Source organism: Triticum aestivum, chromosome 3B (assembly GCF_018294505.1).
Source record: "Triticum aestivum cultivar Chinese Spring chromosome 3B, IWGSC CS RefSeq v2.1, whole genome shotgun sequence".
Lineage (NCBI taxonomy): Eukaryota > Viridiplantae > Streptophyta > Magnoliopsida > Poales > Poaceae > Triticum > Triticum aestivum.
This window is the reverse complement of record NC_057801.1, coordinates 24,037,623-24,050,228: the sequence shown is the minus strand read 5'-3', so window position 1 is coordinate 24,050,228 and position 12,606 is coordinate 24,037,623. Positions and strand designations below refer to the sequence as shown.

Genomic DNA, 12,606 nt, shown 5'->3' with positions numbered 1-12,606 from the left:
TAGCGTGTGTTTTGTCGCCCATGCTACTGATAATTACCAGTAGCGTGTGTTACAAATAGCACTACTGGTACGACTTAGCAGCAGCGTTGGTTTCTAGAGAGCACGCTACTGGTAAGTTAGCCACACCACACCCCCCGGCCAAAACATAGTAGCAGCGTTGGTACCCTAACTAGCGCTATTGTTAATATAATAGCAATAGCGCCAGCCAGCAAAGAAGCGCTACTTCTACTTCTTCTATGTGTAATCTTTAAAGTAGCGTGTTTTTTGGACAAGCGCTATAGCTAGTTTTATGTACCAGTAGATATTTTGGCTGGCACACATAGGAGTAGTGCGCTTTGGTGCCCCACGCTACTGCTATGGTCGCCAGCCACAATATCTGCCACATTTCCGCCCCTCTTCTTCCTCCCCCTTTCTTTCTCCCCCCTCCCTCTTGCACTTGCTTTTTCTTCAATGCTTCCCCCTCTTCTCTGCCCCTCCTCCCCCCTCCATTAATGCCCTCCCTCCTTTTTCTTCCTTGTTTTTGCCCCTCCTCCCCTTCTCTTCTTTGCCCCTCCACCACCCCCTCAATTAATGCCCTCCCTCCTTCCTCTTCCTTTCTTTTGCCCCTTCCCCCCTTCTTTTCTTTGCCCCTCCACCACCCCCTCCATTAATGCCCTCCCTCCTCCCTCTCATAGCTCTCTCTCTCCCTAGATACTTGGAGCTATATTTATTATGTAGGTACCTCACTATCTAGAGCTACTGGCTAATTATAAGAAGGTGCTCGATATCCCTCTCGACAAATAGGTGAGCAAAAAAAGAGTTGTGCAAGAATGGAAATATGTGTGTTTGCGATTAGGACCGAAATTATGTGCGATATGAATATACCGAATTGTGTGTGTCATGTGAGTGACATGAGCTGCCTATGTTTTGCCGAAATGTTGATTCAATTCCGTTTCGGCGAATTTCGGGCAAACTCAATATGTCCTATGTTTAGGGAAGGTCATGCCGAATTTTTGTATGAATTTGATCCATACATGCATATATATGTAGTTATAATATTTGCTCCGCGCACAAGTGATCATGAAGGTCAATGGAAGGATGGTGGAAAGATACTGGCAATCCGCTGTGGATGCACTACTAGGGAAAAGGCTACTAGCAGTGCGGGTAAAATGGCTACTAGCAGCGCAGGAACCCGTGCTACTAGTATCGCGCTACAGCTAATAGTTAGTAGTAGCGTGGGTTCAACCCGCGCTACTACTAACAAAGTTAGTAGTCGCGCGTTTCCACCCACACTACTACTATTATGAACCCACGCTACTACTAATGAAATACCAGTAGCGTGCAAATTTGTCCCCACGCCACTACTAACGAATTAGGAATTAAAAAAAAATAAAATCGACAAATTCCATTTTATGCATACAGTTCAAGAAAACACAGTAGTGATGGAAATGTCGTTATTCCTGATTGTACTATTACACTGTTGCCGTATCTACTATCATACAGTTCCTCATTCTAACATCCATGGACCACATCTGTTGCATCCAAATGAAAGAAACAAATAAAATCATCACCATATATATACAACCACCATACACTACAGGCATGACATAAGACGGCAGATTAGAAGAAGCAAGCATCATACATACGCCGCCACCTTCTTCGGCATGCTCTTGGCTGTGATGGGGCCTGCCTTCCAGTTGGCCTGGTGCTTGCCAAAGTTGCTCGCTCATCACTGCACCAACCAAACAGAGAAGAAATCTCAGTTTCCAACAAACAGAGAAGGAACCGATCTGCATCAGTGATGCTTGCAAATGAATCTGCATGTCTCAGTTTTGACATGCCAAACAATGAATGATGCAAATTCATTTGTCTGTGCGTACAAGTGCAAAGTCAAGTTTGCTGAGTTACTAGTGTCACCTACTATGTATGTTTTTCAGACAGGCATGTTAATATCCATAAAGAAGGTGTGCTGTAGTACCTACAGTGGCTCTCCCCAGGATGGATTGGATTCTTAATAGGAACAGTATTAGGAACTAGCTCACAGCTGAGAGATAGAGAGAGAGATCGACCTTTTGCGGGGAGTCGTGGTGGTAGGAGTAGACGACCGAACCGTCGAGGCTGATGTTGATGTCCCCGACGGAGCGCTACTGCTGCATCCAAATTGAACAAAAAAATTATACACTGTCGGTGATGATCCAACTATAGAAAGTAAGGCACGTGATACACCTAGAGCAGTAAAATTAACCGACTGAATCAAGTCAAATTGCGTTTGTTGTTTCTACTGTGTCCAACTCCAAATCTACATTAGGAACTGATCAGGATTGGTGATGCTTAGAAATGGATGAATCTGCACGTCTCAGTTTTGGCATGCCAAAGAGTGATGCATATATTCATTCGACTGAACGTACGAGTGCAAAGTCAAGTCTGCTGCAATTACTAGTGGCTCTCCCTAATCAGGATGGATTGGGTTCCTATGCCTAATCAGCTTGGCATTTCCGCAAGTGTCAAATTTTCCTAGTGTCTCCAATAACAGGAAAATATCAAACTTTTCTCCTCTCATCTCGTCTCTGAAGAAAGGTTCAGTTTTATTGACTTGTCCTCTCTAATGTTTCTGTAGCAAGCAAATTTGATGACCCATGAGCGAAGCAAAAGGAAGAGGGGAGTGAGTACCTTGGCTCGACGACTGCACGACGGAGCTGCATCTCCACGGCCTCCGGTGCCGGTGCCGATGCCGTGGTTGTGGGGGTGGATCCATAGCTCGCTTGCTTTGACAGGGAGCAGAGGAAGGGCGGCGTCCTCCCGAGAGAGAGAGAGCCTGAAGACAATACTAGCTAGTGACAAGCATGTTTTGTTGATTCCGTCGCGCTTCAGTCTCCTCTCATCACAGGGCCACCTGAAGCCGATGCAGCAGAAGCAGAAGTAGCAGGCGCAGACAAGAAGCTTGTGAGGAAGTTGCCACGCTCGTAGAAGAACTCTGCCTTCTCCACCTTGGTGTCTTCATCGACCTATATATCATCACAGGGTTGCAGGTCACTTTTCTTTGAACAAAACCAATAATACACCATTAATTACTGTCAAATAAACTTACATGGAAGACACGGACGCCAAGGAACTCGACGCGGCGGTCGTGCGGAGGGTGGCCATTGAACGGGCCCTCCATGTAGCCCCAGTGCCGGAACTTGAAGACACCCATGGACGGGCCGCTGTACACATCCAGCACCTCGATGGCGAAGCCCCGGGGGAACGTCGTGAGGAACGTGGTCGTGGCCGACTACAGCGACTCCGCGTCCGGGTCGTAGATGCGGTGCTCCGGCGGCAGCGTGGTCGCCAGGAACGCGTTGTAGCTGCCCATGGCCGTCACCCCCTCACTCCTGGTCTCCCTCCTCACCTGCTGGGTCGCGCCATGGCCAGTGTTGGCGCAGGCCGGAGAAGGGTGGATCTGGGCGCCTGGTCTCCCTCCTCTGCTGCTCCATGGGGGACGGTGGAGGCGAGGTCGCGGAAGAAGGGCGACTGGTGCGCCGTGCGGCCACGGGAGGAGGAGGGGATCTGGATCGAAGGTGGATTTTTTTAGATGGGGGAGGGTGGAGTGGGACGACAGTTGGTGGGGTGGGGTAGATTGGGGGTTGGGAGTGTGGATCGGGCCGGGGTGGACACGCTTAGTAGTAGCGTGGGGTCTTACCTGCGCTACTACTATATACTTAGTAGTAGCGCCGGTTTTGTACCCCTCACTACTACTATGGCCTATCCCTGGGGCATTATTGGAGACCATCTAGTAGCAGCGCGAGTTTATACCCCTCGCTACTACTATCAACTTAGTAGTAGCGCCGTTTTTATACCCCTCGCTACTACTAATTAGCAGTAGCGCCCATTTTTAAACCGCGCTACTGATAAACGTATAAGGTTTTCCCTAGTAGTGATGACATGTATGAAAAAAGACTGAAGGATGTTTTATGTCCGTGTCGAAAATGCAAAGGAAGAGTCAGGCTCGACCCCTTTCAGGGTGGTAAATTCAAGGCGCACCTGCTCATGCATGGTTTCATGCATGGACATACTCGGTGGATAAGTGAAGATGATGATGATGATGATGATGAGGACGTCGACGGGGCAGGAAATAACGACATGGGGCCACCAGACGAAGAGATGACCGATTATGTGCCCGAAGAGGAAGACAGCCTCGGAAATGTCGATGGCGAAGAGGCAGTTCAAGGAGAAGAAGACGCGGACACGCCGCCATCTTCGTCGCTACTAAGTTCAGCCATGCGGGACCCACATGTTGGAGACCTGCTTCGCAAGAAGACGACTAGCTACAGAGCTGCTTCAAGAGAGGAGGCCAAACTGGCGCAACTGGAGGTAGACTCGATGACTCCTTTGTATGATGGTTGCAATCCCGAGGTGACCCGCTTGAGTTTCACACTAGAACTTCTAAAGACGAAGGCAAAAAACAAATGGACAGATACAAGCCTGGATGAGCTTCTGAAGTATCTAAAGAAGATTCTTCCCACGGGAAACCTGTGTCCTACTAGTGTCGAGGAGGCAATGAAAATCGTGTGCCCTCTTGATCTGCCACATATTAGATATCACACATGCATCAATGATTGCATCATATATCGGAACGAGCACGCGGAAAAAACCATCTGTCCAAAGTGCAATGCTTCACGATATGAAAAGGCCGGAAAGAAAGCTCCACAGAAAGCTGTATGGTACTTTCCGATCACTCCGCGTCTACAGCGGTATTTCGTAGATCCTAAGAAAGCAAAGCTTATGCACTGGCACGCGGAGAGGGTGAAGCCAGATGACGGAGATGAGCCGAAGCTAAGACACCTCGCAGATGCTAGCTAGTGGAGAGCATTAAATGCTGAATTTGAATTTTTCGCAAATGATCCAAGGAACATCATGCTTGGCGCTAGTAGTGATGGCATGAATCCATTTGGCAACCAGAACACCAATCATAGCACATGGCCCGTGTTTGTATGGATATACAACCTCCCCCCTGGTTGTGCATGAAGGAAAAATACATACACATGGCTATGCTTATTCAAGGGCCGAGACAACCGGGAAATGATATAAATCTGTATCTCGGGTTACTGAAAGAGGATCTACATACCTTATGGAAAACCCCGGCCAAGACATGGGATGCAAGCAAAGGAGAATATTTCTACATGAGATTCACGCTGATCACGACGGTGCAGGACTATCTCGGTTACGGCTATCTCTCCGGCCAGGTGTGCCACGGATATTGCGGATGCACGAGGTGCATGGATGATACAACTTCTCTACAGCTATCGAAAGATGGCGGGTCTTCGAAAATCGTGTACATGGGGCATCGAAGATGGCTCAAGAAGGATGACCCATGGAGAAAGCATGGAGGTCTATTCAATGGTAAGGCTGAGCATCGAGGTCCTCCACGTAAGCGTAGTGGTGCAGAAATATATGAGTTATTCAAGAACTAGGAAGAGTGCCCCTCGCCGGGAAAGACGAATAAAAAGGCGCCGGAGCGCCTGCTGAAGATATGGAAGACGAGATCTGTTTTCTGGGACTTGGAATACCGGCCCATACTCGACATGCCTCATAGCCTTGATCAAATGCATATCAGAAAAAATATCCTTGAGAGTTTTCTTGGAATATTGATGAACATACCGGAGAGGACCAAGGATGGGCCGAAGGCAAGAAAAGACTTGGAATTTTTGAATATCAGGAAAGATCTCCAAATGCCCGGTAAAAGGTCGTCAGAGGAGACCAAGACGGAGACGGAGACGGAAGATAGGGGCAAAAAAGTAAACAAAAAGGAAGAACAATATTGCCCCCCCCTCTTGCTTCACCTTAGATCTGAAGGAGGTCGATCAATTGTTCAAGTGCCGTGTCGGAATCAAAGTTAGTTCCGGATACTATGGGAAGATAAGCAGATATCTGGACACTAAGAAAAAAAGGTTCAGTGGGATGAAGTCTCACGACTGTCATGTGATGATGACGCAGTTACTCCCGGTTGCACTCAGAGGGATTATGGACACACATGTGCGTGAGACGCTTACTGACCTATGCCACTTTCTTGATGCTATCTCTCGAAAGTCGATCAGTGTGAAGCAACTCCATAGGCTATAGGAAGAGATCATTGTCATACTGAATGAGCTAGAGATGTACTTCCCGCCCGCGTTCTTTGATGTCATTGTGCATATATGTGTCCACATCGCGGGCGACATCATCGACCTAGGGCCGACATTCCTGCATAGCATGATGCTGTTCGAGGGGATGAATGGGGTCATCAAAGGATTTGTTCGTAACATGTCCCGTCCAGATGGAAGCATTGCCTAGGGATATCTGACCAAAGAGTGCATCTCTTTCTGTGAGAGTTATCTAGTAGGCACCGGAGACCCTGTTGTTGGTTTGCCCGTCAACAAGCACTGTGGAAGGCTCGAAGGCGAAGGTCACACCAACGGTCATAGGGATGTGAATGTGTTACGCTCGGGCCGACAAAACAACCTTGATAGGGCAAACTTAGTAGTGCTACAACACCTAGATGTATCGTGATCGTGGGGTGCACAGGACGGACGCTGGAGTTATTAGAGAACACAACTCCACTTTCGTGCGTTGGTTCAAAGAGCGAGTTCTGGCTAATCCCTCGGAAGAGGGTTGTCCGAACAGAACACTCATATACGCCTTAGCACATGGACCCTCGACCAACCTCGCGACTTATCAAGCATATGATATCAACGGATACACGTTCTACACGATGAAGAAAGATATAAACAGTGATGACCAAAACTCAGGGGTGATGATGGAAGCCATGACCGGGAATGTAATTTAAAGATATTACGGAAGGGTCGAAGAGATATGGGATCTTAACTACTCTGGATTGCATAGCGCAACGATGTTCCGAGTCAGATGGGCTAAGAATGTAAGAGAAAACTGACATTTCACTACCATCTGTATACCCGACTCCGATAGCGGTACCGTCAATGCCATCGCCAAAAATGATCCATGGGTACACGCTAAACACGTGACACAATGTTTCTTCATAACTAATCCGATCAATCCCAGCCGTGTTGTCATGAGGAGAAGCAAAAGGAGCATCGCCGGAATGGATGGAGTCGCCAACGAGGAAGACTATGACCAGTACGGTGATCCGATGAGGGAAGATGATGCTGATGACGATGAAACATACGTCAAAAGAAGAATGAAGACTACATTACCTACGAAAGATCGTAATCCCTGGAGAAGGAAAAGTCACGACCATGGGCTCAATTGTTCGACAACGAACAAAAGAGGGAACAAGATCAGTCTGAAGCATCGTCTTCGCCCAAGCTGACAAACTAATCCCCAAAGCTTGTCTGTGTCTAGCTATTTTGTATACCGCCGATAGCGGTCAAATGATGTAAGATATATTATACTAATTATTATCCGGAGGGTAACAGTGGTATTGCTCAAACGACAGACCAAATTAAAGGAAGGAAATTGCAAAAGAAAGATAAGAAAAATAAAAGTGCAAATGAAAGAAAAAGAAAAAGAAAAAGAAAGGAAGTTTTGCAAAATGAAATGAAAAGAAAAAGAAAAAAGGAACTAATAAGTTGTGGAAAATGAAATGCAAGAAAAATAAAAAAATAAAGAAAAATAAATAAAAAAAGAAAGTTAGTAGTAGCACGTTTTGGCCTGGGCAGCGCTATAGCTAAGAAAAAAAAGAAAAAGAAAAAAGAAAAAGAAAAAATTAGCAGTAGCGCGTTTTGCCCTGGGCAGTGCTATAGCTAAGAAAAAGAAAAAAAAGAAAAATATAGAAAAAAACGTTAGCAGTAGGGCGTTTTATCCTGGACAGCGCTATAGCTAAGAAAAATAAAAAGAAAAAAAAGAAAAAAAAAGTTAGCAGTAGCGCATTTTTGCTAGGCCAGCGCTATAGCTAAGAAAAATAAAAAGAAAAAAAAAGAAAAAAAAGTTAGCAGTAGCGCATTTTTGCTAGGCCAGCGCTATAGCTAACTTAGCTATAGCACGTTTTGCCAACACGCCCTATAGCTAAGCTGCCTACAACACCAGTCCACTAGCTCCCCTCTTTCCTGTCTCTCACTCGCGCCGCTTGTCGATCCCCTTTTCTCTTACGCCACCGCCGACGCCGTACCGCCCACGCCCGCCGCCGACGCCGCACCGCCCACGCGGCCGCCAACGCCGCTGCCGCCGCCGATGCCGGACTCGACCTCTGCCCCGACCCTAGCACCCGCCACCGACCCCTTCCCGCTCTGGTATGGCCCCCGCCCCCTCTTCCTTCCTCTCCGACCCCTCAGCCCCGTCTCTCTCTCTCTCTCTCTCTCTCTCTCTCTCTCTCTCTCTCTGACCCCCTCCCGCTCCATTATATCTCTGCAGATCAACAAGGCTCAGCGACCCCGACCCCTCAGCCTCGGAGACCCCGACGCCGGCCACCGACCCTGACCCCTCAGCGCCTCCCTCCGTGAAGCAGCCGGCGACGCCCAACAACGCTAGCGAGCACTTCGTGGACATGTGCCTTTCCCTCCCCTCCCTATTGTTCGAATGTTATTACTTGATGTAGTAGTAAGCAAGTAAGGAAGGACTGCACTAGTAAGTTCATGTATGTTTGTGCAGTTGTTTTCTTGTCTACGGAAGAGGTTTGATTTGATCCAATGGCTTGTGATCGATGCGAGCTGAGGTTTGAGCAAGCCAGGATTGCTGGCATTATGAATTTAACATGGTTGACTACAATAATGTAGCACTAGTAAATTCATGTTTGTTGGTGCAGTTGTTTTCTTGTCTAAAGAAGAGTTTTGATTTGATCAAATGACCCCATGGTTGGTTTGTCAGGAACTTGCAGTTTGCCTCTAAATATATCTAGTAGCTACCTAGGCCAACCTGAAACAGTGTGAAATGTGCATTTCGCATTCGATCGGAGTATAACACTGAATGTCGATCATGCAATTGGTGGGTGTTTTGCCTCACAGCCAGGTTCGGTCACTAAAAATGGGATGACCACAGTAGGTGTAAGACTTGAACTCTGCTTTTTCTGATGTTTCTTCACTTGGCAATAATAATGCAAGGAATAAACCTTGTACTATGAACTGAACTGTAAACAAACACTAGCTCACGAGTGTGTGTCCAGAGCTGAAGAGCTAGCTGCATGCTCAATAGCTAGTGCATTTTTTGGGTGCAAAAAGTGACTTATATTGCCCATTATCAGCTGAATATTGTCTAAGAGTTCAGGCATGTATTGTCTCTGATTTTGAGAAAAATGAAAGTACACATATGTTTCTTGGAAGGATATGCATGTTAATATGCTTGTTTTTTATTTTGTTGCTAGAGTAAATGAACATTAGTGTTTAGTTTGTTGATAGAGTAAATTTGGTCTCTCTGCAGATCAACGAGGAGGAGAAGGACTCCCTCTGCCCCGGCGACCCCGAAGCCACCCCCTCAGCCCCGGTGACCTTGACCCCGACGCGCGGTGAGCCACCCCCTCCTTTCCTGTTGTTCTTTAGTTAGGGCCAATTGAGGATTTTAAAAAGTTCTTCTATTGCCTAAACTAAAGTGCACTTGATGTTGTGAAACTTGATCATTGTTGCACACCTCTGGTAATGTGAATCCACTTGACATGCATGTGATGACACACATCACTTCAGCACATAGTGCTTATTGTCATTTGCAGGGAAACCGATTGCTAAGTGACCTATGTTTTGCCGGAAATGTTGATTCATTTCCATTCCAGCAAATTTCAAGCGCTCTATATGTGCACTTTCTAGCAAAGGTCATGCCGAAATTTTTCGTGAATTTCGGCATGACTTGTGCTAGGAAGTTGGACATATCGAGTGCTCGAGATTTGTCGCGACGGGAATGAAACGACATTTCCGGCCAAACAAAGGTCATTTTTTGTCATTATTCACTTTATTATATTAAGCTCGATAATTAAACGACTATGACATTGAACCCTAGGAAACATGACGGACACCGATGAGGCCGGAGGTTCTCAGTTCCAATTAGGTCAAGCACACGCCTACCTTGACTTTCTGGCGGATCAGGAGAGACAGCAAGCTGGGTGTCAGGACCCCCTTGTCATGACGGAGGAAGACGGTGGTGGCGCCGGCGCCGACACTGATGCCACCAATGACACCGGCACTGAGACTGGCACTGATGATGTTGCTAACTACAAGACGAAAGGTGGGACCTCCCAAGCACCAGCGAGGGAAAGAAGGAAAAGAGGATACGACGCCCAAATGAGCTCGGCACCGGAAGACTGGTGGTCACGGCGGTGCACCCTAGCGAGTTTGAGCCAATAGAACCGCGAGAAGTGGCAGCGTGTTACGGCAACCAACTAGTATGCATCCTACGGGATACCGCTAACATCAACACCACAAAAATACAGAAGAATGAACATTTGAAGAAGCTGCTCCTAACTAGGTTGCACGCAAGATTCCTGTTCCCCTGTCGGAATGACGATGTCGACCCGTGGGATGATGATGCGATGAAAAAAAATCAACAACAAAGCCCTAGGGAAGTTTAGCAAGGCATTGAGCGCTTGGAAAACTAGGGTGAAAAAGGTGATTCAAGTAGACCATGAAACCTACGCCGAGATTGTTGGAGACAATCTGAAAATTACGATAGAGGACTTTGAAAAGTTCAAGGAGACTTGCAATGAAGAAGCTGCCAAGGCCAGGTCGGAGAGAGGCCAGCAGCTGCAGGCAAAGAACATGGGGTACTACCTCCTTGGAAGTCGTGGTTATACGGGAAAGAGGCCCGCGTGGGCTAAGGAGGACGCAGAACGTAAACGTCAGGGGATCCCAGACCCATTGGCTGAGTTCACCGACCAGCAGGAGCACGACTTCATCAGGGTCCGATTCTCGTGGGACCCCAAGAAAAAGATTTTTTTCAGTGACGGGCCGACTAGGAAATTCATGAGAATACTGGTAGTTATCCTTTTACCACCTTACATATTAGGTTCTGATCAACGAAGTCTACTAAATTCTAGTCGCATTCATAAATGATTCACCATCAATTTTGCAGAGAGAGCAACACAAGCTTGCGGCCAAGTGCGACTCGTCGACTCAGTTGACTCAGTCGTCGGCGAAGTGCAAGTGGGACACTCCTTTCAACCGTGCCATGAACATAATGATGGGACAGCCGCCCGGCCAGCGGCCGCAATATGGACGTGTGCACGGCGCCGGGGATGGTGCCACGTGAAAGTACTATTATAGCAAGGACCCTGAGGCCAAAAGACAGAGAAAGAAGTTCAGTCAAGTGACTATCGATGAGAAGGTGGCGCGGGCGATGGAGAAAGCAAAAGCTGAGATAATGGCTGCCTGTTGACATGATATGGCGGCTACCTTTACAAGCTTGATTCCAACTGTGGTCACATGGGCGCAACAAAACCCAAACGTGCCACCAAGTGATTTCCCCATGCCCATTCACCGGGAGCAACTCAATGAACACCGGACCCATACCCGTACCTAGTATGACAACCGCACCTGCACCCGCACCCGCACCTCCTCCAGCACCTGCTCCTACACCCAGCTGTCACAGCAGCCCTAGCTCCATCTCTGGCTTGAACGTTGGGCCGTCGACATTGGCTGAGCTTGAAGCCCTCACGGTAAATACGCGTCGCACCTTCATCAACTCAACTAATTAATTAATCTTCAGTTGCCGTTCTTTTTGGATCTCTGACGCTGCACATATATGTCTTTGTAGGCCGACTCCACTCCGTGCACCCTCCTTTACCACATGAAGGGTGGGTCGGTGGATGTGGGGAAGGGTACTATAGTGAAGCCCAAGGATCAATTGTTCCACCACCGGCAGATGCCTGATAACGCCTTAAGGTTCTCCGTGGCGAGTGTGAAAGTGGGCCACGAGAGTTTCCCTCGTCCGATACAAACCGATGGATAGGATGACGAGACCCCCACGCAGCTTGGCCAATGCAAAAATTGGCCGATCCTGTGGCCGAAAAATCTTCTTCATGTCGAGGTGGCCAGGAGCACACCAACGGGACCTCAGGTAGGTATGACCACAACCCCTCCTACACAAGTACAACCATCGTCTGTGCTGCTTGTTGAGATCGAGAGAGACGAGGAAGGAGGGCCAACCGTTCCGGCAAATGATGCCATCTGCCCCATGGAAGAGGATATGGATGATGACATGGAGGAGGCCGAGGACCCTCTCTAGTATATCAATACCGGATATGACATGGAAGTAACACTGAGTCAACCATATGAGTATGAGATGCATGTACCAGATCGAAGCGTCCTCGGGAGTGCAAGAAGTCTTTGTTCATGCAATCCTCGCAGGACACGCCTCCAGATGATGGTTCCACCCAAGCTATACTACTTAGCCAGAGTCGTCCAATGCTGAGCCCGGCAACACTAGGGGTGGTGCTCAGGGAGGGTCTGACAGACCCACCAGCACCTCATCCCACTAAGAAGAAGCAGAGGAAGAGACCGACGATGAGAAAATCCAATAAAGCTGGCAATGTTGGTTCTAGCAGCCAGCTGCCTTCGACCAAGGTTGACAGTGTACCGATGAAACATGCGCCATTAATCCATGTTGCGGGAGAGCCAATGGTACCGGCGAATACACTAGCTGCCACAACAGGGGATCTCATGAGACTCCATGACCATGTGCTTTCGACAGAGAGAAGCCTCCTCGCCTCGGATGATC

At 47.9% G+C, this 12,606-nt stretch overlaps 1 pseudogene; it reads right to left on the bottom strand.

Annotated features, from left to right (window-relative positions):
- Positions 1-2,846: 2,846 nt before the first annotated feature.
- LOC123067197 (pathogen-related protein-like) lies at positions 2,847-8,457 on the bottom strand (annotated as a pseudogene).
- Positions 8,458-12,606: the final 4,149 nt, after the last annotated feature.